The sequence below is a fragment of the Rattus norvegicus genome, chromosome 14 (assembly GCF_021556685.1).
Source record: "Rattus norvegicus strain SHRSP/BbbUtx chromosome 14, alternate assembly SHRSP_T2T, whole genome shotgun sequence".
Lineage (NCBI taxonomy): Eukaryota > Metazoa > Chordata > Mammalia > Rodentia > Muridae > Rattus > Rattus norvegicus.
Genome location: NC_141547.1, coordinates 7,547,217 through 7,574,821, shown reverse-complemented (window position 1 = coordinate 7,574,821; position 27,605 = coordinate 7,547,217). Strand labels below are relative to the sequence as shown.

The following is a 27,605-nucleotide window of genomic DNA, read 5'->3' as shown; positions in this document are numbered from 1 at the left end:
GTCAACTTTCAGCATCCATCACAAGTTAGCTTGTTAAACCCCGACAAGAAATCCGATGACGGAGATAGTATCAATCCTATTGGTGTTAATTTTTGGTGCTTAGAGCAAGCTGTGAAGAGTATCTTTAGTTTTACTAATTGGGAAGAATGTTACTAATTTACTAAGCTGAGAACGAGGCAGTCGCAGGTCCCTGTGCCAGTACCAGGGCTTTTCCCTACACCAGGGGCTTCCTCACCACAAAGAAGGAAGTGAGTGGCACAAGGCTCCAGGCCTGAATGGAGCTGCTTACCTAACACCGATAGAAACCAGATTACAACCGCAATCTGGTTCTGAATCTCGTCCCACGACCACATGGTCAAACAACCACCGTGTGAAAGCAGGACTCTGAATAGGTCCTTGAAAATTTGCAAGAAGCAATTCGAAATATTTTTTTTAACCTGTGCACCCGCAGAGAAAGCCTCCTGACAAACTGACAAAATGTCTCTTGCCTTCCAAACAAAAATCACGCCAACCCGGGCTCACTACGCTCCACACTCTGAGTCACTAACCTGAAAGAAACCTCACCTGCTCATACATTAACCTCAGTCAAGCCATAACTACTCTGTTGCTATCCAACTTCCTGGGATTTTCTTTTAAGCTCACATAGCTTCCTGCTCCTACGATGGACAGGGATATTTTCTCACCTCCCTAGGCAGACTTCAGGAAGAAACAAATAAAGAATGTGGGTTTCCATAGAATTAACTCTCATCTATCTCCAAAGACCATCATTACAATGGGGGGAAAAGCTGGGCGTGGCTGGGTGCTGTGCCTAGGACGCCGGGACTCAGTCATGGCTGGGTGCTGTGCCTAGGACCCTGGGACTCAGGCATGGCTGGGTGCTGTGCCTAGGACCCTGGGACTCAGGCATGGCTGGGTGCTGTGCCTAGGACGCCGGGACTCGGGCATGGCTGGGTGCTGTGCCTAGGACCCTGGGACTCAGGCATGGCTGGGTGCTGTGCCTAGGACGCCGGGACTCGGGCATGGCTGGGTGCTGTGCCTAGGACGCTGGGACTCGGGCATGGCTGGGTGCTGTGCCTAGGACGCCGGGACTCGGGCATGGCTGGGTGCTGTGCCTAGGACCCTGGGACTCAGGAGGCTGAGACACAAGAATCCTAAGTTTGATGCAGAATTGGGCTACCAAGTGAGATTGTCCCAAGAAGAAAAGTGAGAGGGGACGCACGCATGTATGGAGTAAGTCACACTCTCACTGGTTTTAGAGTTCTCAGGCTTTTGTTTCGGCTGTTTGTGTTGTTGGGGGAGCTCTAGAGCCCTGACAACAAAGCCCACGCCCGCTCAGCAAACGCTCTGCTACTGAGCTCCCTGTCCCTGGGTTCCATTTCCAGCGCCCCCCGCCCTGCGGAGTGGAAGGAACTTCCTGGAAGTGTTCACCACCTGCTCTCAGAACGGTGGGGTCAGGGTAAAGGTGAGAGGAACCCTACATGATGACTGCTCTCTCTTTCCCTTCAGTAAACAAATGCACGTGACTCTCCTCCACCACAGAGCCAGGTCACTGTCTTGGCGCACGGATGGAGATGTGGCTGAGCTGCACACATCTCTCCTTAACGCACACATATGACAGGGCTCAGTGGAGTGTCTCAGCAGGGAAAGCCAAAAATTAGAGGACTAAATTATGTTCTCATAAAACATGAATTATTTACAATGTCTTACGTCCCGTCTACTAATTATAGGGTGAGTTGTTTTCTATTCTTAAAAAGTCTAAACGTTCTGAGACCCAGGACTCAGGAGGAGTAGAGGGCGGGTAGGATGGCGCAGAGGGTAAGGGCACCTGCCACCACCTGATGACCCAAGCTTTAGAAGCCACGAGGTGGTAGGACAGAGACAACCACTGAAGGCCTGGGACCCCCACCTGCAATGCGGTGTCAGTGCTTGGCCACACATCTGCACACCAAAGGAGCAAACGTTTTCCGTAATCTGTAATCCGACTACCCATGAGGCAGAGGCAGGTGCATTTCTGTGAGTTCAAGGCTAGTCCGGCCTACATAGTGAGTTCTAGGACAGCCAAGGATACAGACTGAGATTCTGTCTGGGAAGATAAAATAAAGCTAAACAAACAAACAAACAAACAAAACAAACAAAAAACAAAAAACGAGTCGTATGTTCAGTTTGGAGACAACGGAAAAGATGTCAAAGGTCACACCTGGTTTTGCTGTACTCACCAAAGCAGGTTTGACCTGTTTGAGGCCACTGCACCTCGAACAGAGCTACAAGGTCAGACTGAGGCATTCATACGGCTAGACACCTGGCTGCACTAGGAGATTTAGATCTATTCTCACTCAGACTCATAAAGAAGAGCTACCTCCAATTAATAACCTTGAGAGAGTTTTGAACTTCAATCTCAAAGGTTTTCTGCAGGGACGAGTCTCTCAGTTCCCTCCGTAGTTAACCACAGTGAACATACTCACTGTCTCCCCGCCACGCCACTGCGTCGTCATAGAGAATCCTCCTACCCCGCCCTGCTCCCGAGAGCAAGCTCCAGTGTGAACACTAAACTGGACTCTTCTGAGAACGGCTACCAGCAGCCCTCAGAACGGGGCCACTCTTCTCTCCTACCGAATGGCCTCCTTCGAGAATGGCTACTGGTCATCCTTTAGAACAACCAAGGTGGCTGGCTAGCTGGCCTTCACACACAGACTCTGAACATGCTAAGAAAGCCGGGCAATCAGCAGGAAGAAACGAAAGCGAGAGTACAAGCTACACTGGAACAGAAGCAGAGGGACGGACACCTATAACATCCTGACTCTCGCAGCCCAGCCGCACTTCCCGTGCTGGAGTCCTGTAGTATTTGGCACTAAGATAACAGTTTTCAAAGTAACTCTGCAAAGCCAGCTGTGGAGTAATCCCTGCACACTGGAGGGTCACAAGTTCGAAACCTACAGGGACTACCAAGTGAAATCCTGTCTCGTACACAGCACTGTCCACAGAGAAGGGTAAACGTGGGCACCTGTCTGCCTACACAGTAAAATAACGCACTAAATAGCAAAAATACGACCAGGTCCGGCAATGCTGGAGATTCAGTTTCAAGTCAGGACGTTCTCTCCCCAGATAGAATTTAACCCCAGAGTCAGAGCAGACATGAAACACTTTACTCCAAACACTTTCCTACCAGGAATCTGTAATTGTTCTCACAGACAGAATAAGATGTTTGAAACCCAAGTTTAACACAATAACCTTCCATAGGCCATTAATGGTCATCTTCAGATACTAAATTCAAACCCATACACGGTCAAAACGCTCTATACCCTTTTAGAGTCAAAAAAGGGAAAAGTGACATGTTTCCCTGGGATTCCCACACAGTTGCTGGGGAGCCCCTCGCCTCCCCACAGAAAATTAGAATAACAATAATGGAGTGTATTTATTAGAAAGAACAAAGGAAGAAAGAAACAGTAAGTGCTACCTGCTAAGAATACTTTTTATTACCATTAGCTACTATTGAGATAAAGTGGGCGGACCTCAACTATAAATACGACATTATCAATCTACATTCTTTGAACAGGCCACTCTTCGGCAGGTGCAAGACACGAAAAACACTGAAAGGCATCATCCAAGAAACAGAGACAAAGATAAATCCACATGAGAATGTGCTCCCTGGTTTCTAGGCAAACTAAGTGTGTGGGAAGACCCCACAGCCAGGCACACACAGTGCATTCTTTTGTCCCTTAATCCTCAATATGTATGTGTGTGTGTATGTGTGTGTGTGCGCACGCGTGTATATATGTATGTATGTGTGTGTATGTGTGTACATGTGTGTATATCTACTTGTGTATGTACAAGTGTGTACATGTTTGTGTATGTGTGTACATGTGTGTATATGTGTATGCATGTGCATATGTGTGTACTCATGCGTACATGTGCGTGTATGTGTGTGTGTGCATGCATGAGTGTGTATTTGAGAGAGAGACACCATGCATATGGAAGACAGAGGACAGCCCTAGGGATAGCGCCTGCACTCTGTCTGGTCTGAGACAGTCTCTTTATTATGTGCTACTACATACCCCAGACCATAGCTCCCAGGAAGTCTCCTCTCCCCACCTCCCAATCTGTCACTGAAGACACTCGCTGTCTTGTCTGGCTGAGACTTGCCTTCCCCTCAGCCTGCCATGAACCATTCTTTCAAGTGAGATTGCTTGCTTTCTAGAAAACGTTTAGTAGCTTTCCCTCAAAGATATGTAAACACGCACATGCCTGGCAAAACACAAGACTTGCTTATCTGCTGATTAATGGACAAGGTAAGGTGTGCTTTTTAACTAAGCCAAATCTTAACTCTGCTCTTTAAATTTTAACTTTTAAATCAAAACTGTGGCAGAGGTAAATAGTTCTAACTGTGAGGTATTTGGTTTCTTTTAAAGATTAATTTACTTGTTATATGTAGCTGTCTTCAGACACACCAGAAGAAGGCATCGGATCCCATTACAGATGGTTGTGAGCCACCATGTGGTTGCTGGGAATTGAACTCAGGACCTCAGGAAGAGTAGTCAGTGCTCTTAACCACTGAGCCCTCTCTCCAGTCCACCTGTGAGGTTCTTAAAGACCTTTCTTGAACTAGGAAATGAGACAGCCTTAATTTGATATTAAAAAATATTAGGTAGGTGTGTATATATATACACACAGCCAGATGTGTGTGTGTGTGTGTGTATGTATATATATATATATATGTTATATAGAAGGTAAGTCATATATACATACACATACACACACACACACACACATCTGGCTGTTCACCCCACCTGCCTTCATATAAACCTCCGTGCATTCACAGGATCTTGAACCTGGACTTTTGAAGTATGAGTCTAGGCCAGTTTTGTTTTGTTGTTTTGTTTTGTTTTGTTCAATGCATGCAAAGCCCAGCTCCCGAAGAGCTCACGTTCCACAGACTTCCCACTGCCTATCTCTCTTCTGTGTCATTTGTACCGCATGAGGACTCGTTTGTGTTTGTTCTTTTCTTCCTGACAGGATATCCCTGATAGTCCAGGCTGACCTCACAGTCCAACTGTGGCCTCCAGGTGTTGGGGTTACAAGTGCCCACGCACTCCTAAAAAAAAAAGCAGGCTTCCTTTTTATTATATAAAGGGAAAAAGAGTGTTTGGGCACATGTCTGATGCCTGACCAAATTAGGTCAAAGTGTTTGGGTAGGGGCGACTTCCTCCTCTGAATTCCTCCCTTCTCTTTACTTACCCACAGATACATTTTTTTTTTCAAAGATTAGCTCCCTCAGGAGGTCCCTAAGCAGCCACAGATATCTCCCAACCATATTAATACATTCCAGTGGTCTTAGTGGAGATCCTGGTGAAATAGTCCACAAGGGGATAAAAAAGTGTGGTACATCTACATAGTGGAATACTATTCAGCTGTTAAAAACAAAGATTCTTGAATTCTGCAGAAAGTATCATCCTGAGTGAGGTACCCAGAGCCAGAAAGACACATAGTATGGACTCACTTGTGAGTGGACACTGGCCATAAAGTAAAGGATAGCCGTGCTACACCCCACAGACACAGAAAGACACATATGGTCTGGACTCGTGTATGAGTGGACACTGGCCATAAAGTAAAGGATAGCCGTGCTACACTCCAAAGACCCAAAGAAACTGGGTAATAAGGAGGGCCCAAGGGAGCGTTCAAGAATCTCACTGGGAGGAGAAACTAAAGAGTCAGGAGGGGTGGATGGAGAGAGGGACCCGGGCAGGAAAGGGGATGAGGAGGGGAACAGGGCTGGGGATCAGGTGTTGTGGGGGTGAGAGGGCTGGGGGTGAGAAGGGAAATGGGGGCAGGGCATGGGGTGGTATCCCTGGTGACTAGCTAGAGGCTCGGAGCAGGAGGATTGAGGGAACCTATGGGGGTGACCCTAGCTGAGATTCCTACCAGAGAAAGATAGAAGACTACCACAGGGACTCACTCACAAGAGCATGGGCTACCAACCAGAGCGCGTGGAGGACCAAGACCTAGGCCTTCGACACATTTGTAGCAATTGTGCAGCTTGGTCTTCACGTGGGTCTCTAACAAGTGGAGCAGGGGCTGTCTCGCTCTCTGTTCCCTGCCACTGGATCCCCTCCCCCTACCCATGGTTGGGCCTCAGTGGGAGAGGATGTGCTTAGTCCTGCTGGGATGAGATGCTCCAGGGGAGGGTGGTACCCAAAAGGGGCTCCTCCTCCTCTGAGAAGGGAAAGGGATAGTGGGAAGGAATTTGTAAGGGTGGGCCTGGGAAAAGGGGTGGGGGCTGAGATTGGGATATAAAATGAATAAACAAACAAAAAGCAGTGGGGGGGGGGGCACGGCTGGCATCCTTGGCCAGGCCACGAGGAGAAGTGCATCCCTGTGTCTCTTCTGCTCCATTTCCCAGGTCAAGCAAAGCTCTCTCACCGACTGTGCCAGGCTGCCTGTGAGCGACCATGGCACCAGACACTTTGTTCTGTTAACAACCAAGAACAAAGCCACGTCCAATGCAAAATGAGAAGAGCTCAGGAAACCCGCCCCAAACAGACAGTTGACAGCAACCAGGCCATGAGCTAAATAGTTTGGGTTCCCACTCATACCACCAGGGACACTCCACGGGGGTTGATTTTCATTGACTAGTGGAGGTCAACGGACACATTGCTCTCCAAGTCAGTGCTCTATCTGTGGAGAGTACAATGGATTTAAAATTCAGCTCAGCGAGATGGTGTGCGAACGAGGCATTACTTAAAGCCTACAGGAACGGGAAAGACTACACAAAGTTCCACAGCAAGAGATAAAGGTCTGACGAAGATTATCGATATTCCTGAGCCTTAAATTACTTACTTACTTAGTGGCATTAGTTTATCTACAGTGAAGAAGACCAGACTCAAGGCCTTAACCATGCCGGACGGGTGCTCTACCAACAATGGAGGCTCATCTAGACCTCCTGGGTCCTAAGTTTTAACCATCGTTTCTTAAAATTAAGGAAAACCGAATTATAACTTTAAATTCTAAAGCATTAGCCACGCGATTTTATTTCACCACTGTCTTTTCTGATGACAGAAACTTCTTACACCCCCCCCCCCCCAGCACTTTGAGTTTCACAGTCAGTATGTGTATTCGCAAATTCGCCTGGGATTTTCTGAGTTCCTTCCCTGAACTTTTCAAGACTCCTCAGTTGGTGCTGGGAATTGAATGTCAACATGTGCTGCTCCAGTGAGCTTTCGGGGCCTGTCTGCTGAGGGGCACTGGCCGACTACTGTAACCACACGTCAGGAGGAAGAAGTCAGGTGATTTTAGATTTTAAATGTGGCTCTCCTAAGCCTGCCTGGGGCTGCGTGAGGAATGCTGGACCCTGGCAAGTGTAGGTTGGTACCTGGTAGAAAAGCCTGCCAGGGGAGTCTACACTAAGACACAGTGACTAAGTGTGCTTCTGTCCAAAGGATGGGCTAAAGACGGCAAGGTGCCGGAGACAGCAAAAGACAGTGTGTGCAGCAGACGGTGAAAGGTGAGCACAGCTGTGTGCAGAGGACAGGGAAACACCTGTGTGTGCAGCAGACAGGCCCTCTGCTGAGAGCTCTGTCCTTAGGCCTCTGTGTTTAGTCGTGTTAGTCGTCTGTGTTAGTCGGCTGTGTTTCTGGCCATGGACGTGTGTCTGGAGCACCCCCAAAAGCCTGACACCCTGCCCTTTGTGGTTAAGCTAATTTCAGTTGAGGGATTTTTGACCAGCAGAGAACTACCATGACCAGAAAGGCACCATCTCTTAAGTAAAAACCATTACCAAAGGGCTGAAAGTCATGAAAAAGTAAAAGCCCACAGTTAGTGGAACACCAGTCAAGGCAGTCGCTGAGTCCTGGGACTCACAGGTACATTACAATGCCATTTTCCACTCAACCCGGTCACTCTCAGTGGGAGCAGCGTAGCTGATTACAGAGGCTGCGCTTTGACGTAACTACAGATGGTCCCCGCACCCTGCTGCTGACTTCGCTGCGGCTCAAACAGTACCCGTCTCCTACAAACCTCGCTTTTGATTTTGAATTTTGATCTTTCCCAGGGGCCAGGGATGGTGTAATATTCTCTGATGATGGACAGAGGCAGAGAGCCTCAGCTCCCAGTCAGCAAGTCAGGAGGGTGAGTGACAGGTCAGGCAACTGGGTGTTTGAAGCTCTGCAGTGGGCAGGTCCTGTTGCTAGGCTACGAAGCCCCTCAAGGTCAGTGCACTAACAGTCAGCTATAATTTAGTTTTCTGATGTGTTAGTCCATCAGAACTCAATGGCAGTTTCCAGGAAAGAGATAAAGGAAATGTTTCTAACACCTAATTTTGTCATTTACAGGTAGGTACCCACAACAAAAATACTGATTTAAAGGCACACTTGTCGCCGAAGATGGTGAATCCCAAGATACCTAGTTTGGATGAGAATATTAACTGTCGTGGTGGGAAAATGGCTTTCCCTAGTTGACCCGGCTCGCAGGGATGAAGCGGGATTGAAACCTGGTTCTTCTGAATCCCAGCTCGGTAGACATGCTGTGTCTCAAGGATTCCATCCCTCTGTCCTTTCTGAGGCCCTACAACTGACCTGACGCTGTGTGCTGGGCTGGCATGAATCTGCGAAGACAGGAGTGACAGGCACGTTCTTCCTGAAGCAGATGTCGGGAAGTGTCACACCTGTGAGAGACAAAGGGCGAGATTTAGCTCGTGTTCAGCATACCAGCTCACCCAGCACCCTCTCTGCTCCCTTAGCACCTCAGAATACGCCACTTCAGGGAGATAAGCAGCTTTTAAAACAATCTGTGATAGGGCTGGAGAGACGGCTCAGTGGTTAAGAGCACTGACTGCTCTTCCAGAGGTCCTGAGTTCAAATCCCAGCAACCACATGGTGGCTCACAACCATCTGTAATGGGATCTGATGCCCTCTTCTGGTGTGTCTGAAGACAGCTACAGTGTATTCACATACATAAAATAAATAAATCTTAAAAAAAAACAAAAAAGAAAAAAAAAAGGGGTTGGGGATTTAGCTCAGTGGTAGAGCGCTTGCCTAGGAAGCGCAAGGCCCTGGGTTCGGTCTCCAGCTCCGAAAAAAAGAACAAAAAAAAAAAAAAACACCAGTGAAAAGGGGGCCAGCAAGATGGCTGAGCAGGTAAAGGTGCTTTGCCACCAAACCTGACAACCATAACCTTTGTCTGAACCCTAGAACCTATGAAGGAAAGAACTGATACTTGCAAGCCCTCCTCTGACCTCCACAAGGTTGCCAAAGGCATGTGTGCACGCATGTACAGTGAATATATAAAATGTAAAAAGAAGCTTTTAAAAAAGAAATATAGCTGATGTGCTTTAAAAAAAAAATCCACAAAAAGTAGGTCAATTCAAGTATTCACTCCAAATCACCCAGTTTGGCTTTTTTCGCTGGTGAAAAAGTTGAGACCTGGAGAAGTTACGTAAGACACTGTGCTGGCACCATGGTCAGGGTCGGGGCAGACCTAACCCTAGCTCCACCCCTTGGGGGCATAACACAGAGCACACTGTCTCCTCTCCCCTTTGGGGAGGATAAAAGGCCAAAGAACCAAAGAGTATTTCCCCAGGTGCGATTGTCAGGCATCGGAAGGTAAACCAAATAGAGAGCTGATTGGATGTGCGCAGATTTAAAACCAGGAAATCCCCATCCTCCCTCGCCGGTCACACTCTGGCCACATCACACAGACTACCTGAGGACCTCTCTGATTTGTGAGCCCATATTTCAGTAGGAGAGCCCTAGCATACGGATATGGAGTTTAGGCCTGGGGCAACACCAACTCTGCTCTAGAAACTTTCCACGGTTTTAAATTACTTCCCTGGTCTCGTCTCCCGTCTGCAGGAATGAGTAGCCTGCACTAATTCCAAACCTCCTAACACCATTCTTACTCTTGACCAGTATTCTGTGCCTCCAGAAGCATCGTCATGGTTACCAAACATTCTGCTTTTCTGCATACTACTAGACTGGATCAAAAACCTTGTTAAACCCTTTGACCATAATACAGCAATTCAAACAGAAATCAGTTAACTACCATGTAAACACCTATTCAAGGATAATCTAGTTGTGACGAGTACCTCACTCCTTCGCTGGTGTTTTTTATTGTTGCTAGGATTTTTATTTGTGTTTATTTGTTGAGATAAGGTCTTGTGCAACCCAGTCTAGCCTGTTCTAAGTGTTGGAATTACAGGCATATACCATTACGCCAACCAAGTTTGGCTGCTGCTTACTTCATTAGAAGGCAAAGTTAGAAAGAAAGGCACCTTGTCCCTAACGTGATGACCTGGATACAACCCTAGGACCCATATGGTGGAAGAAGACAGCCAACTCTTGCAAGCTGTCCTGACTTCGGAAGCATGTGCGGTGGTTTGAATACGCTCAGCCCATGGGAGTAGCACTATTAGGAGGTGTGGCCTTGTTGGAGGAAGTGTGTCACTGTGGGGCTGGGCTTTGAGGTCTCCTAGTGCTCAAGCTCCGCCCAGTGAAGAAGAATCAGTTTCCTCCTGGCTGCTTTCAGATCAAGATGTAGAACTCTTAGCTCCTCCAGCACCATGTCTGTCTGTACGCTGCCATGCTTCCTACCACGATGACAATGGACCCAACCTCTGAAACTGTAAGCCAGCCACAATTACGTTTGTATAAGAGTTGCCTTGGTCATGGTGTCTCTTCACAGCAAGGAAACATGAACTCGGACAGTATGCCATAGCACAGAGGCAGCCCTCCCCCAGACACAGGCTCACATAATAAACATTCCTTTTTAAAATACTGTATCGCATCTTCCACAAGTCTCAGCTGTATGCTGTATCAGAAGTAGACAAGCACGTACCAGCTTACTGAGGGAGAAGCCTTTAAACGGAGCAACTTAATAGCAGTATAAGGAGTTCAAATGCCAGTAGGGGAGAAACGAGAAGTGATGAACATGTGTCCTAAATTCTGTCTTCAGAGTATGGCTTAATAATCAGGTCTTATGCACAGAGGCTGGGCTTGAACTCCCTCTACAGATGATCCCGGTGTCCACCTCTGAAGGGCGAGGATTATAGGAGTGAGCCCTCACAGTTCATTCACAGAATGCTGGGGATTCCACAAACAAATCCACAGAAACGATATCACATGGCCCTTGTCTTACAGGACTTAACAGTTTCATTCAGTATTTCGTTCCCAACACCCAGAAATGCTAGGCAACTACTAAGAGAACGACGGCCCAGCCTTAATTATATTTGCTACCTACAACGATTATTTGTAAATATTTAGTTCAACCCAAAGGAAAGCAATAGCAGGAAAATCACCGGGCTTAAGTCTCTCAATCCTACCAGATGAAAACTGAATGGACATGTTTTCCTTAATTCTTCAGCGTGCATTTCAGGAGAATTATGACATGTGGAACAGGAGACAAGCTCCAGAACTTTCCCAGCATATACATGTAAAATAGCAAAACAAAAATGTGATGTTTTTAACCAAGGAGATAGTCACTACACCGGGGTCCATTTACAGAGCACAGGGCCATTCTACAGTGAGACCCAGTGAACCACGTCCACTGGCAACAGCAGCCTGGGAGGTGGAGGCTGAGTATTCAAGAATTCAAGGCCTTCCTCAGCTACCCAGCAAACTGGAAGCTAGCCTGGTCTACATGCTCACACAACAAACAAAATGCAGAACACCTAGGTAACCGACCCAACTCAAGGATGTAAGTCAGTGACATCAAACAGACCTTGTCGGGGTTGGGGATTTAGCTCAGTGGTTAGAGCACTTGCCTAGGAAGCGCAAGGCCCTGGGTTCGGTCCCCAGGTCCGAAAAAAAAAAGAACCAAAAAAAAAAAAAAAAAAAAAACAGACCTTGTCTTACAAGACTCAATACTTTCATTCAATATTACATTTCCAAGACTCGTCCATACAATTTTCATGATGACACCAAATGCACTCCCCACAATGTGCTCAGCAGTTACGCTCTATAACCATCCCTATTTAGCCACACCCGTTCACTTCCTTACTTGGAGGATATAAAATGGATTAGACTGGCATCTTCTTGCTCATTAATGATGGTGCACATTTGACTATATTTTTGGTGAATTCATGCTTTCCCTTTGGTGAAAGGCCTATCCCTATCTTTTTTTTAAAATTCTTATTTTATGTATATGAGTACACTGTCTTAGACACACCAGAAGAGGGCATCGGATCCCATTACAGATGGTTGTGAGCCACCATGTGGTTGCTGGGAATTGAACTCAGGACCTCCGGAAGAGCAGTCAGTGCTCTTAACTGCTGAGCCACCTCTCCAGCCCGGCCTTTCCCTATCTTTTGCTCACTCTCTTCCTGAATGGTTGTTCTTCTCTTACACATGCTTTGGGTGCAGATTATCTGGTTTGGCCAGTTCTCAGTGGCCAGGCCCAAGCAGATAGCAGATAAGTAGAAGTAGAGGCAGCCGGAAGCCAGGCAACTGGAGACAGCAAGCTAGAGTGCCAACCTCTCGTCAGTCCATCCTGATGAGCAGCGTGCAATCTACAGACACTGTGGGACGCAGACATAAAATACTACCCAGCTGATGGAGCCTTCTAAGCTTTGATTTCAGTGTAGGCTCAGCCAAAAGAAACGCTTAGGAAATGATGCAGGTGCGTTCCAACCACAGTGCACAACCCAACTGCAAGGTGCCAAGTTCTAAACAGGCCACAAGTTAGACAGTATTTCAACTCTGACCCTTATAAACGTACATATATTTATTTCATGCTTTGCCTGCTTCCACTTTAGGATAAATCTGGTACGATATCAAAGGTTGAGTATTTTTTTTTAAATGCACAAATGCTCATACATAAAAATCTGAATTTCCAAACTAAATCATGTAAGTTAGAAGCAGTCGCCTGAAGTCCAGACTTAGCTACACCTTTGTCTCATGGAACCCCGTGTCACTAAACACAAGGGTTCACCCAGCAAAGTCTAAGAGGCTAAAAAACAATCAAACTCTTCAGTTTGTAGATCAGTGGGGATGATACTGTTTCTCAGTCTTTAGCAATTTTCAGGGGTCTCTGGGTTTAAACAAAGTGGAGCATCAAATAATAACAAAATGCCCATTTTCTTGAAAGAAACTTTTAATAAGCAGTTTTATAACCTCTCATGGCCCTTGTGGGACACCTGCCAGATCATATAATGAAAAGCACACAGGGGACAAACGACAGAGCCACACGAAATCTGTGCCGTCCACATGCTCACCTGATCCCACAGACCATCCGACCTGGGCAGGGGCTGACAGCACCCACCTCCCACTGCGTCCGCTCAGGACACAGGTGGTCTAACCTCTGCCACTGCAGGCGTCAGCCTCCTGCTGAGGAGGAGCAGTGCTGTTAAATCCCTTGTCTGTCTCCTCTCAAGACAGGTCCTCAGTTACCAGACAATACACAAGCCTTTCCCATCACCTACACCGTGAACTCTGAAGGCCGGCAGACCCCATCCCTCTTGAGCTATGGGCAGCACCTGGCATGTCTGCCGCACTCTGGCGTGCTTCCCTTCCCTGCTGCTCACACTCTCGGTTTGCCTCCCCATCTCCTCCTTGACTGATTCCCCCTCTTCCCAACCTCAGGAGTTCTGGTTCCGGTCCCTTCCCCGTACTCCATCAGCAAACGCTGCTACTGACTGTTCCCAAAGTAAACCCCGAGTCTGCTACTTCCCTCAGTACCTGGGCACCTCGACGTCTGCGTCATCCTCCCTCTCGAGTTTCTACCAGCTTAGGAGCTGACCAACCAATGTCTACACGACTATTCCAGTCCCTTCTCGTCAACGTAGTGAGGGTGATCAGACCACACAGCCTACACCATACAACGTGAGAAACACCCCTATCTCACCCTCTCGTTGCCTCACGGTAGGAACCGGCGCAGTCACGGAAGACCCAATATGACATCCGCTGAGCTCCCAACACCACTTCCCACAACTTGCTCACACTTCCTGCAAACTGAGCACATCACGCCACATGGCCATTCCACTTGCTGTTCTGTCTAGAGGCGTCTTTATGAGACATTTTTTCACAGCCTTTCCCTCCTATCTCTAAGTCACTGCTGAAATGCCTCCTGGGTATTCCTCCTGAGTCAGCTCTGGCTTTCCCTAGATCCCTCCTCTGATATTTCTCCAACGTTACCAGCTGATTTCTCCCGGCTCTTCCAAACTTTTCCTTTCCCCAACACACATAAAAAACTAAACCCCATGAAAGCAGAAACTTTGTTTTGTGTGATGTTACACCGTCAATGCCTGGCAAAGGGGAGAGGGTAACAGCGAGAGGTAATTAATAAGCAAGTTCATCAAGCAAGTTCATCGCTATTAGGGGAGTAAAGAGCTATAAACTCATGGCACTTTTTAAATACAAGTTGACCATTCTAAAATGTCTTTAAAATATGAGACAATGACAATCCTGACGACAGCCGTTGCCGTAGCAGGTGTCACCTCGGTCACACTGGTAAAACCCACCCCCACACTGAGGCTGCACAGCCCACAGAATGGCTTGGTTTCCACTAACCACTGCCACATTTAACAAGGGTAGCTCACAACACCGAAACAGAGGGAAATATTGTAAAAAATGCTCCTTCCGAATCCCAGCTCCAGACAAAGAAACGAGGTCTTTGTAAATGAGAAAGGTCTGAAATAAAGGCCGGATTGTCTTTAATGTTTCAGATATTTTGCTTGGAAATAATTTCGAACTTTACAGGGGCTGTTGGAGGACACAAAAGGCAGAATCACACCCAGGTTCAGCTATTATCAGCAACCCCCTTTAATCTGTGTTTATCTGTTCTTAGCCACCTCCAACCCGCCCGGAATGAATCCCGTGGGCCATGCGCATCACAGCCCTTGGCTTCCTCACTAGACCGTGCTGTTCTTTAGAGGTAGGTACTTTGCTCTATAGACAAACCACAGCCATCAACTCCAGCTGATTGAAGTCATTATAAAACCTTTATCTATTTCTTGGTCTGTGTGGTCAAATTCCTCAAGTGATCCAATACTGTCCCCTACGGCTCTCATCCAGTGTAAGATCGCATGTCATACTGCTGGTTTATTCTGCCCTCCCAGCCTTTCACGGGAATAAGGCTCACTCTGCAGCCTTGGTCATGTACAGAGTTTACTTATTCCTAAAACACAGCCCCTCCCCATCTGCTCCTCCTTAAAAAGTGCAACATTTCTGATTTAGGATTTGCATGACCCTTGCTCCCAGTCTGAGGTCAGGTCACTTCGGGCACAGATGAGGATGTGTCCCTTTGGGGTGTCGTAAGTGCAGTCACACGGTGACCATCAGTTCCATATTGTTGCTGTGCATTCCTTGCTACAAATCCCACAGTCTGTGGGTGCCATGGTTTGAATAGGTATGGCCCACATAGATTCAAGTATTTGAATGCATGGCCCACAGGGAGTGGCACTACTAGGAGGTGTGGCCTTGTTGGAGGAGGTGAGGCTTTGTTAGAGGAAGTGTTTCGTTGTGGGGGTGGGCTTTGAGGTCTGCTATACTCAAGCCATGCCCAGTGTGGCACTCGGTCTCCTTTGCTGCCTGCAGATCAAGATGTAGACCTCTCGGCTCCTCCAGCTCCATGTCTGCCTGGATGTTGTCAAGCTTCTCAACGGACTGATCCTCTGAAACTGGAAGCCAGGCCCAACTCATTGTTTTCATGGTGTCTGGTCACAGTAGTTAAAAACCAAACTAAGACGGTAGGGAAATGCTTTAAGAGCATGGGAATCCATGCCCCTGGTCGGTGTCCCCCTGCCTTTGTTTACATCCTCGAGGCCACTAAACATCACCAGACATGCTACTTGGCTACAAAGTGACAGTGACAGCCCAGCTCTTAAACTTGAGTCCTACTTCAGCAAGAGCCGACCCCCACTCATTTGCTTATTATTCAGTTTATTATGATATGGATTAATATATAGATAGATAGATAGATATATACTGGTTTTTAAAACACAAAAGATAAACCAGTGTCTTCAACTATAATTCATCCCCCAAAAATTTATATTTGCCTCCTCCTATCCCATATTATACATCTCTCCTTTCTCAAGGAGACCTTTGTTCCAACAACTTCAAAAGTCAAAACTCAATCCTCAAGATACCTAACAATGTCCCTAAAGTATTTTGTCCACATGAGTGCAAATACTAAACACACTAGAAAGAGTTCAGGACTTTTGTTCCTCCGCCTCCGTTCAAGCTGAGGGGTAAATGCTTCAGCAGTGCTAATAAGTAACTTAGATTACTAATTGAAAATGTAACCTGGTTCGCTTATTTTTGACAATTCGGGATTTTCCCAACTCCCATTCTCATCTGAAATATTAAAAGTAGCAGGCTTGAAAAAGTATATAAAAAGGTGTAACTTTCAATTGCCACTCCCTTCCCTAAACCTTTGACCACAACACCTCCCTTTATCCCTTCTCTTGATAAATTCAAGCAGACGTGTGTACACTTTTGTTTCCCTTCTACTCACAAATGACAGCATCGCCATCCAGGCTGAAGATCTCTACAAATCTTACACAGCAGCAATGCCATGACAACAAAGCTAGACAGTAAGAGAAGGGATGACTGGAAACAACGCCCCGTGCATTCGCACATCAAGAACTTTCAACAAAATATTAGCGAGCCAAAACTCACACGCATATCTGAAGGTATTAACCGTGAAGGAAAAACAAAGTCTCCAGCCTCAAGCAATGAAAGCAGAAACCCTGCACACAGTAGAATTATGCAGCCCGGGATACAGAGTGAGACCTGGTATCCCAAAAATAAAAATAAAAAAATAAACGAAAGACGAAACCAGCCATACAAATTACTCGGTGGCTCACGGGTCTGACTGTTAATCTGGTGTGTCTCTGACACTCCTGACTCCATGGCCATGGGACGTCCTCCGAGGAAAGCTGCAGACATCAAGTGTAAGAGCTGCTCCTTACAGTGGGCGGCAGAGCTGGAGGACTCAGCTGCCTACGGGACCCAGGTGATCACAGGGTCAAACCCGGTCACCAGGTATGGAGCAGGACTGTTTGGTATTGCACAAGTTTGCTCGCTATCTGCCCATTACATCATTTTGAAGTGGGAATGTTTACTGTGTGCATTAAATGCATGTCCCCTGTTCGTTTTTAATAGAGACTCATGATTATGAGATCAGTCTGAGTGTTAGAAGAGACTTTTGAACAGTACTGGCACTGACAAAGACTGAGGGCTATGGAGTCCTACAACTGAGGACTAAGAGAATTTTATATCGAGATAAAAGGGAAACATTGGTGGCCAGGGTGTAATGTTGTGATAGAAAGCACCAAGCTGACAAGGTAGAGCTATGGTGGCCGATCTTCACTGCTATCTTGGCTGGATTTAGAATCACCATGAAACACACCTCTAGGTGTGCCCATGGGGGTGTTTCCAGGAAGGTTTAATTGAGCTGGGGAGACTCACCCTCAATGTGGGAGGCGCCATACAGAGCTGGGTTCCAGACTAAATAAAAAGGGGAAAGGAGAAAGGCAGCACTGGAATTCATCTCTGTCAACCAACTACAGATGCAGGGTGGCCAGCTTTCTCATGTTCCTGGTACCCTGCCTATGACCACCAAAATTAATGTCTACTCTTTAAAAAGCACTTATATAATTAAGGAGCTATAAACTGGGAGAAAACATTTGTGAAATGTGAAAAACTGGTATTCGACATATATAACAAAACATCAACTCAATTTAAAAGAAAGCTAGCAAACAAGCATAGGTTTGGTGGGTAAGTACACAGTAACTGTTGTGTGCACATAGGCACAGAGGTCAATAGTGGGTGCCTTTGTCAGTTGTCTGTCTGTCTGTCTTGTGTCATCTATCTTGTGTCATCTATCTAGCTATCTTGTGGCAGGTCTCCCATAGAACCTGGAGCTCACTGATGAAGGTAGACCAGTTGGCCAACCTGGCCTTGGGATCCTACTACCTTTGTCTACCTAATACTGGGATTGTTGCCCCTAGGACTTTTTGCTAAGGACCCAACGTGACAGACCAACTCCTAGATACTTAACCAATGAAACCATCTTCAATTCTGAAAGGGATAAAATGCCACCACACACAGAGAAGAGAAAGGAAGCACATGCATGAACTGGCTGCCTTCTCTGACTATTAAGGGAAATCTGCCTCTGTACCCTGGGTCTGGGAAGACCAAGAAACCTCTGGGGACTGAAAAACCGAGCTGGCCTGCTTAGGGACATGGCCCTCATAAGCCAAAACCGTAGCAGAGAGCAAGTTATCGAGTCTGGAGTGAACTGGTTTGGGATTTGTCAAGACAGACATTTTGAGGGCTTCAGCCACCATGTACTTCCCTACTGGTCCCAGAGTGCAGCAAGGACCTCTGATCTTTCTCTAAATACATTTTTTTCCATCACACAGAAAAAACAGTTGCCATATGCAATGCCAAGAAACAAGGACATTGGCATTGCCTGCTAACTGCCCAGTCTGTGCTACCCCGACTCTGACTCTTGCTGGGCCACGTCAGCTTGCACCTGGGTTTCCTTCCACAGGAAAAGCTGCCCAAGCCGACAGCTTAGCCCCTGGTTAGTGATCTGGTGCACACTGCTGAGGCAGGAGCACTACCAGGAGTCCCAGGCCAGCCTGGGCTAAACCTCGAAACCTTGTTTCAAATAACCATGAATCAAACAAACAAAAGAGATAAGCTGGCAGGGCTATGTCTCTTTGTAAGTAATAAGCAGCAACAGAACAAAAAAATGGGGTTACCAAGGAGACATTCTAACCACTGCTAGGAAGGGCAATTTTGATTTCTGCTTCTTTGGGGACGGCCCTCAGTGCACAAAGAACGAACCCCAGGCTCTTGGCCAGGTATCCTATCTCTACTCTCACAGGGCCAATCCTGACCTGAACAGGACTGATCCAACTCAATCTTTCCAGCAGAGCAACGTTCATGTCAGGAGCCTGGGGAAAGGTTATGTCTAAAAACTATCGCCATCACCCACCCTCTTACCCCCTCAATGTAGAAACACACGCCAGTAATCAACACCTGGAGGCTGAGGCAGGAAAGCAGTAACTCCAAATCCAGTCTGGGCCACAGACTCCGTCTCAACAATGACCAAGGAACTCCTACTAATAACACCCAGAACAGGTCTTGCTCCTGAATTCCCATGTGGTCCCTCTCTCCACCAAGTGCAACTAAAAGTCTGCTCTGCGGGACCCCAGAAGCTCACTCACACTCACCATGGAGTGGCCTCACAACCATGCTTCCTGTCACTCCACATGCGAGTTCGCCTCCAGAGCTGCGACATCAGGGCCAGAGGCCCCAAGTGCTTTCTCACATCCTCCTAGAAATTCTGCAAGGAAGCACATCGACCACAGAGCTTACTTCTGTCTGTGAGCACCAGTTCCCGGTTGAAGGCAGCACTGGAAAAAGTCAGCACTCTCGGAGGTCTCGTGATGCCAACAGAGCAGAAGGGTGGTCACTGATTAACTCCGGAGCTAATCTTACCCGGAAAAGGCACCTGACAGAAAAGAATGGCAACCTGGACAGACATCCCGCTGCTTCTCCTCTGCTCCTGAGGTGGGTGGCTAGGATTTCTAAACTGTTACACTGTTGCCGTCTGCTCCTGCTTCACTATCTTAACCCTGTTCAACAGCTAAGTTAGTAGAAGCAGACTTCTGGGGTTTGTTTGTCTGGTTTTGTAGTTGTTTGTTTGTTTGTTTTGTTTTGTTTTAGAGGTCTCTACTCTGGTCCCTGTCTCAACCATTCCAAAGACCAGGATGCGTTACCAGCCCCAAACCCAAAGAGTGGTTGTAAACCATAACCCGCAGCCCAGGGTATACAGAGAGCTAGCTAGCCGCCACCTGTACAGACACTCCATGTGTGTCTTCACCTGAATCCCAGAGCTGCACTATTCTCAGCCGCTTTGCCGCTGCCATGGCTACCAAGGAGGCCCCTTAGCACCTGTACTTGGCTAGACTGGCTGTAACTCGTGTCACTCAGTCTAGCCCATCCAGTGTAACCCCAACCGTCTAGCCAGCTCTGAAACAGCTCTGAGACTTACCACCGTGCTCTGGCCAAGAACAAATACTACAAAGCTTTCACAAAAGGCAACAAGAAGTAAACACCAAAAATTTAGAAATACAACTAGATAAACAGAAAGGAAAAGGAAACATTGTGTGAAACTGAAATTCTGCTTGATTAAAACAAAAGCAAAACAATGCAGGAAGAGTGGCTGGATGTTTCCAGACCAAGTTTTACTCATTTTTCAATCACCAGACTACAGACTGTAAATACAGAGAAAAAAAAGTGGTGTGGTGTGTATGTGTGTGGGAGGTGGGGGGTGGGTGGGGGGTATAAAAGTATCAAGATGACCATCTGATTCCCAAGTTTCAGCAGAAGTCACGATATAGAACAGACAAGGTAAACAAGAACGATAAGATGGTGTACATTTGTGGTCACAGAAACCAATGTCGCTGCATCAATGCTGACTTCTTTTTTTTCCAGCATGGTGGCTCACTCCTTTTGTCCCGGCACTCTGGAGGCAGAGGTGGGGCCTCTGGGAGTTTGAGATCAGCCTGGTCTACATAGAAAATTCCTTCCAGGCCAGTTAAAGCTACACAGTGAGACCCCGTCTCAAAATAAAATAAAGCATGAATGAATGACTAAAACTCATTAGACTTATAAGCCCACGATGGCCTTCCAATGGAATTCCTACCATTTTTACCATAATTCTATTTGGTCACGAGGACAGTCCTGCTGGAGTTGCTCTGGTCACTGGCTTTCTTTACAAGCAAGATACCATCTAAAGAACAAACAAGAAATGAGGTCCTCTACGGTATAAAGCACTAAACACCAAGTAGCCAAGATTCAGAGAGGAAAGTACGTGTATTTGCCAGAGGCCCCAGGAGACCAGAGCTGTGGGACAAGTGTAACAGGCTGAATCTGGAATTCCAAACACGGGTGAGACCGGAAGCCAAGGGCACTCGGGAGCGGAGGCTGCTGTGCTGCTAATTCTTCCTAATCTAAAGCAGCTGACAGGCCGAGCGTGCTGTGCACAGAGGAACAGCATCAGACCCACTTCACAGTTTCCGCCTATCAAGTGGACACAATAGAAATGTGCTTGAGGCAAAGGATCCGGGTGGTAGCAAAGGTGTGTCACACACTCATCCTGCCACCAGGGAGGACCCTGTACTCACACGGGTCCCTATGGCTCCACAGGCCAACGCCCCTCACACACACTTGCTCTGTTCACACTCACCCTCTTATGGAGCAACTCTCTTTCACTTAATTCTATACTCCCCTGTTTTCCTGTGGAAAGCAGATGAAGTCCAGAGGGAACATGTAGTGTTTGACAGAGCATGGCTGTGTCCAGGACCCCAGTGCCTTCCCAGGTCAAGTTGAGGGAAAGGCCTTCCCCATGACTGACTGAGTGCAAACTCTGACAAATGTCAGTGTGTGTAGAGAGCTTCAACCTCAGCTTCCTCTTCCCTGCTGTTTACAGCCTGAGACTGGTCCCCTGTGGAGACCTCCCACAGGGAAACCAAGGCAGGAACAGAGGCAGAGACCCTTCTGTAGAGGCCAGCTGCTTACTCGCCTGTTCTTAGCTTGCTCAACCCAGTCTCTCACTTGACTCAGGACCACCTGCTCTGAGGTGACATCACCTTTGGTTGGCTGGGCCTTTCACATCTAACATTTATCAAAAATCTGTCCCCTAGACTTGTCCACAGGCCAACCTAACAGAGGCAGTTCCTCAGTTGAGGGTACAGCTTCCCAGGAGATTCCAATCTGTGCCAAGTTGATGGAAACCAACCATCAGGAGGAGAAAATATTATAAAAAAAAAAGGGGGGGGTTATAAGCAGCCATCAACTCACCTAAGAGACCACGTGGGAGAAACACCCAAGTTGCAATTAGATGCAGAGGTGCAAACAACGTTTCCACTACAACCGTGCTTTTACTTAAAGGAGAGCTTCTCAGTCCTGTGACTCAGAATATGCAACATAACAAGTAATGTCTGGCTAAGCCGGTTACCTACCAGACTATCAAGAAGAGAGGCTCCAATGCAAAGCTCCTTTCTCTAACAATCATCAGTAATGACAATAAGATGATAATAATAATAATAATATAATAATAATAATAATAATAATAATGGAAATATTCCTTATGGGACTTTCCTCCTGTGGGTCAAGCCTTAGGGTTGATCCCCAACAGAGGGAAGAGAAAATTAGTCAAGATGAGGAAAAAGTCAAAATATATGAAAATCCACATAGAGGAAGTCAAGCTCTTTCTTTAAAGAGATGCACAACTTGCCTCCAAGCCGCTGAATTCCCAGCAAGTGGGCCCACTACCCTGTCACAAGCACACACGTCCACACCAGTGACCGCAAGGCTTGAAGCGCTCTGAGCAGTGGCCATGTCTTCCCCAGCTTCCCCGTCCCCTTCGGAGAGGCTCTAGCACACCTAGGCCAACCCGGCAGGTTATGTAACCCAGCACTAGCTGGGCGGCACAGAGATTATTTACTCCCGTGAGTCAGACGTTAATCTGGGTGTCGGTGAAGAAGGGGGTGGGGAGCGCAGTGGATATAGTGAGACAATTCCCATTAACATGCACAACTAAGTCCAAAAATGTCTACCCTTCATAGGTTGGGAGGATAGACTTCAGCTGCACTAGGTACCCTGTGGTACTCCCCAAAGCAGACCAACCCATTACACAGGAGGCATTGGCCCTCCCTTGTCTCCTGTCACTTGCCACTCACCCAACTGTCCTTTCTTTTTCCCCCTGAGACATTTAAGCTGACCATTAAGCAATCCTACATCCCATAATACTCCCAAATTCTTTCAGTGCTAATCTTAAAAAAAAAAAGAGAGAGATGCAAAGAGATACTTCAAACACTAGAACTTCCCAAATTAAAAGGGGCTGGAGAGATGGCTCAGCGGTTAAAAGCACTGACTGCTCTGCCCAAGGTCCTGAGTTCAATTCCCAGCAGCGACATGGTGGCTCACAACCATCTGTAACGGGATCCAATGAGTGAGTTACAATGTACTCATACATGAAATGACTAGATAAGTCTTTTTTAAAAGGGGAAAACAAACAAACCCAGCAATATCAGTTTTCATTTTGACCAAATATATGTCACCTAATTTATTCTTTAGTTAACATATTAAATGAAATTCTCAAAGCACATCTACCCTTTATACAATACACTATGCTACCTTCAAGGTATAAACTGAAACTATGTATCTATAGGTTCTGGTTCCATGGATTCAACCACTCCCGGGTGGGAAACATGTAAGGGAGGGTGGGGATAGGGCTCAGCACACTGTTTAGAGGCAGAAGGTCTCCCTGGACTGGGAGACCTGGGATTCAATACCTGACTGACAAAATACAAAATGTGTCTACACTGATCACGTAGAAACTTTTGTCTTCTTGTAACTCTCTCCTAAATACTACAGGACAAGACATGTTTACTTAGTGTTTCTATGGTACTGGATGTTTTACTTTAGGTATGTTATATAATCTACAGCTGTGCATATGTGAAATGCAAATACTATACCATTTTATAAAGAACTGGAACACAGTTGGATTTTTATATCTACCAGGTCTGGGAGCTAACCCTCAACAGATCCCGAGGGAAGACACTAGGCAGCCATCATGAAATAGTGTGGACAGATTCTCCTTAAGAAACTAAAACCAGTGGGCTAGAGAGTTGGCTCAGTGGTTAAGAGCACTGGCTGCCCTTCCAGAGGTCCTGAGTTCAAATCCCAGCAACTACATGGTGGCTCACAACCATCTGTAATGGGATCTGATGCCCTCTTCTGGTGTGTCTGAAGACAGCTACAGTGTACTCACATACATAAAATAAATAAATCTTTAAAAAGAAAGAAAGAACAGAACAGAACAGAACCGAACCAGGACTGCAGCTACAGGGCCAGCTCACCAGTTAAGAGCACTTCCTGCCCTTGCAGAGAACCTGAGTTCAGCCCGTACTGGGCAGCTCACAACCATGTGTAACTCCAGCTCCAGGTCAGCTCCCTCATCTGGCTTTCCACAGGCACACACATAAATGACACACACCCACAAAGACACACACAGAAACAAACACACACGTGCATAAAGTAATGATAATATTTTAAAAGAAATTAAAATCAGAATTATTTGTGACCCAAAGATCCCTCTGAAATATAAAGAACTGAGATACCTAACAGAGGAACCTATAGATTCACTGTGATGTGACCAGACATGAATGACCTCGCAACTGTTTCTACAAACAAACAATCTAGGTGTCTCTGCTGATGCCTGAGTAGACTTAAAACAACAAATATGACACCAGTCGACCCGAGCTAACTACCTTCCTATCTACACATAAACAATTCAGCCCTGAAAGAGGAGACCTTGTCATCTGTCACAACACAGGTAAAGCTAACGGGCATGGTTCTACGTAAACTAATCAGATACAGAGGGTCGGGAATAATGAAGGACTCCATCTGCACGTGGAGTTTCAGTGATGGTTACAACATGGAGGGGTGGTGGAAACAGGAAGGTGCAGGCCAAAGGATTCGAGGGACAGAACAGAATGAAGAAGTCTAGGGTTCTAATGAAAACATAAAGATGACAATACATTATACTGCAAAGGGAGAGCGGCTAAGGGAACAGACTGCGGTTCTCTTTTATTCATAAAATTGAAAACAAAGGACCCAGGGATGCACGGCTCCATTGGTAAAGTGCCTGCCACCCAAGCACTGAAACCCTGGTCCATCTCCAGGAGCCATGAGGTAAGGATGTGGAGTCTGGGGCTCGCTGGGCAGCAGTCTAGTGGAGAGCTCCAGGGCAGTGGGAGAGCTTGTCTCAAAAATAAGGGAGAGCCACTGAGGAAGACACTCGATGTTGACTTCAGGCCTCTGCATAAACTCCCATACATGTGCACATGGATTTGCACGCACAGACACACCCACACACAGTACCGGGGTACACAAAGTTTTTGGCTAAGCATATGACTTCGTTTCTATTCATTAAGTTATACGATACCCACCCTAAGACTCTTCTGACTCAAAGAGTAAGGCCAACTAACCTTTAATTTCTTTTTTTTTTTTTTAAGATTTATTTATTCAATGTATGTGAGTACACTGTAGCTGTCTTCAGACACACCAGAAGAGGGCATCAGATCCCATTACCCTTGGTTGGGAGCCACCGTGTGGTTGCTGGGATTTGAACTCAGGAGCAGCAGTCACTGCTCTTAACCACTGAGCCACCTCTCCAGCCCCCAAACTTTAATTTCTATAATCTTGGTATAAAGTAAGCCTTACCGGTTTTGCCAAGGAGACTCTCTCACTCCCCTGTCACCCAAACCAAGTATCACTTCAGGGTTCTCACAATCACATCACTCAGCGTAACCTCTCAACTCGGTAAGTACCCACAGACCTCTGTACATAGCAGGCAACTACTCATTCTCTAATCTGTGCTCTAAAACTATAGCTGCATAAGTGCGTCCTGACATCACCAGTGATACATTTAGCAAGAATCACAGAATTTAATATTAAGGGTCACAGTATCATTTGGGTCCCAAGCAGCTAGGATAACTCCTTTTGCTTTTAATTTGGTCAGTATATGTTACGCAAATAAAACCACAGAATCCAAAGTTACTAGGCGGTCTATGCACAACAATTACTCCAAATATAAATGAAAGAGCTTGTTTTTATTTTGCTGTTGATGCCAGGCACAGTGAAGATGGAGAAGCCTGCATATCCCAGCATTCATACGGCGGAAGCGGGAAGATTTTTAGATCAAGGCCAGTTTGTGCTACAGAGGGACAGGGTCTTCTAAAACAAGCATGGCCTCTGGCACACAAGTCACCTAGCCCTGTATTCTATAAGCAGTTATCATACGGTAAGAACATACAATTAAGAGTCAGAGATACTGAGACGCTACTCAAAATCTGATGGTAAGTTTACCTAGGGATTTCTAAGAGGAACGGAAAAGAGACAAGGAAGACACACCCCCAACAGTGATGCTGCACATTTCCCAAGAGTAACAATCAACCTTTCTTATTTTACTTTATTTCAATTTTGAAACAGGGTCTCATGAAGCCCTGGCTGGCCTTGAACTAGCTAATGTAGCAGAGAATGATCTTGAATGTCTGAACCTCAACCTTCCCCAGGCTGGGATTAGAGGCAGGCATGTTAGCACTGTGCCCCATTTTATTCAGTGCTTGTGGGGACAGGGTGCTATAACTCACAGCTTTGTGTGTGCCACCTAAGGATTCCACCAAGTGCGCTAAATCCCAAGCCCTTAGCAGTGTTCATAAGGCTTACATAATTCTATGATGATTATTATTACGTACATATTACTCAAATGTATAATGAAAACCAACTTCATGCCTTGCCATGTTTAAAGTACAACATTGTGCTGACTGGACACTGTCTGTGATGGTGGTGTTTATTGCTTCATCTAAGTGTGATACAAACACCCTCCCTTCCCCACAACAGCTCCTCTAAACTGAGCATGCCCAACAGTAATTAACCCCGACTGATGACTGAACATATCTCACTCTGCCTTCTTTTACATGTTAGGGATGAAAGTACCCAGTAAGCCAATTCAGTACTTATTAAAAGAGGAAGTTGTTAAAAAAGGAGAATTATGGAGAAAATGCCATGTAATTAAATTTTTACATGACTATTGGCCATGGCTTTGACAGATTTACCAAGCTGAAAATAGCCAGCTATTAGCCCAGTTAACTATCAGCAGGAAATGGAGGAAAGAAGCCCCTTTCCTGGGCTGCCTAGTAGAGGAGACACGGGACAAAGGCATCCACATTCCTGCACCTGCCAACATTGTTCCAAGTGAAGAGGTCAGATGCTCTTAGTAATAGGATGTAAGTCACTCAAGCAGCTGGCACGTGGCTGTTAGCTGGGTGATGGAACGAGAGTCTCTCTCTCTCTCTCTCTCTCTCTCTCTCTCTCTCTCTGACTTCTGTGCACTTATAAACACTTCAAAACAATCGGTAAGGTAATAAACGGTTTTAATATTCAGTGAAATTAAAACAGGCAAAGTGTCCAAACTTGTGCTTAAAATATACTAAGTAATTTCCGCAGTTTGAGAAGACAGAGTGGCAGAAATTCTTGTAAAAATGCTGAGTCCCTTGCAAAATTAGAACACTTCCCATATCGCAGCTCATGTGTGATTTGTCTACTCGGGGACTTTGGTCAGAGCAGGTTTAAAAGCAGCAGGTAACACAAAATCCTTAAGCTCAACTCTCTAACAAACCCAATAAGGGCCAAGTTTTAGATTCTTCTTTTCCAATGCAGATGGTAGGCCTCCTCAGAGTCCACACTGGCTGAAGAACAGCGGGAAACAGGCCCATAGGAACCTCCTGTCTGAGATGAAATATCAACTACACCAAGAAGAAACTGCATACAGGAAGAGGAAGCTGGGCTGCGCTGGTACTGACCATGTACGATTCATTATGTGTTGACATACCAATGATGTGTCAGAAACTACCTTGTCACATGATCTCCACTCCACTAAGTACCAAAGGCTTAAGAAACCGAGCAAACTGAGGCTATGGGGAGGAGCTCAGCTGTCAGTACTAAGAAGAGGATCTGGAATGAAAAGGGCTGGCGAGGAGGTTAGACAGGCTAGACGACCTGCACACAGCAGAGAGAGGAGCCTTACCCCTGAGCTTT

The 27,605-nt window shown here is 46.4% G+C and overlaps 1 protein-coding gene across 15 annotated transcripts in view; it reads right to left on the bottom strand.

Moving 5' to 3' along the window:
* The window catches only part of Wdfy3 (WD repeat and FYVE domain containing 3), a 230,675-nt gene that overhangs the window by 194,825 nt on the left and 8,245 nt on the right, over positions 1-27,605 (bottom strand). For 14 of the 15 annotated variants that reach the window (XM_087582838.1, XM_087582844.1, XM_087582840.1 and 11 more), the window contains 1 exon segment: positions 8,565-8,653. The gene's annotated coding sequence lies outside the window, so the exon portion shown is untranslated. 15 annotated transcript variants of the gene reach the window in all.